The sequence below is a fragment of the Colobus angolensis genome, unplaced genomic scaffold, assembly GCF_000951035.1.
Source record: "Colobus angolensis palliatus isolate OR3802 unplaced genomic scaffold, Cang.pa_1.0 Scaffold240, whole genome shotgun sequence".
NCBI lineage: Eukaryota > Metazoa > Chordata > Mammalia > Primates > Cercopithecidae > Colobus > Colobus angolensis.
In genome coordinates, this window is record NW_012115600.1 from 745,236 (window position 1) to 745,970 (window position 735).

The following is a 735-nucleotide window of genomic DNA, read 5'->3' on the forward strand; positions in this document are numbered from 1 at the left end:
AACTGGAATAGCAGAGACTCCGGAGGGGCGTCGGACCAGCCGGCGCAAGCGGGCGAAGGTAAGGGTGGACCCCTCCCTTAAACGACACCGCCGGGTGCCGAGCTTCCCCGAGGCTGCTCTGCCCTCCCCCACCGCCGCCCGGTCTTGGGCCCTGCGACCACTCAGACCTCCCCCTGTATCGCTGCCCACGCCACGTCCCCTCTAGCTGGACGGCTGGGTTGAGAAAGGAAAAGTCTTTGCCGGTGTTGACTGCGGTCTTTGTGCTGGGTCCCGAGCGACGTGGGAAGGGTCATCGATGATTGCTGGAAGGGGTATTTTATTCCTCAGGTCTTTCTTGCACACCTTTTCATTTTCTTGACTGGAAGATGGCTCCCTGATGTGGGGTTACGGTTGGCGTTCTTGGAGACATCACTGGTTCACTGTTTGTCCACAGATAGGTCTGGAAGCTGTTCGGCTACATTGATGGCGTTTCAGCTGGGTGCACTAGGAGGCTGTAGGTTGATGCTAAAGAAATCGTCTTAGCTGGGGAGATGGAAAAGAAAGGGTCGTTTTTGTTTCTGTTTTTGTTTGAGCAAAACCCTGCTGTGTGGTAGGAGTTCTAGTCTTTTTTGTTTGTTTTTCTGCTTTTTTTAAATCCTCTCAGGATCTTTTGGCGTAGAATTTTGCAGACGAGGAAGCTGCTGGTTGAGAGAACAAATAACAGTCAAAATGCAAATATATGGGAAGGAGAAGATT

General features: G+C 52.2%; 1 protein-coding gene across 1 annotated transcript in view; it reads left to right on the top strand.

The window, feature by feature from the left end:
- Positions 1-6: 6 nt before the first annotated feature.
- KDM1A (lysine (K)-specific demethylase 1A) overlaps positions 7-735 on the top strand; it is a 73,609-nt gene continuing 72,880 nt past the window's right edge. The window contains exon 1 of the mRNA XM_011945550.1: positions 7-58. The gene's annotated coding sequence lies outside the window, so the exon portion shown is untranslated. The remainder of the gene's footprint in view (positions 59-735) is intronic.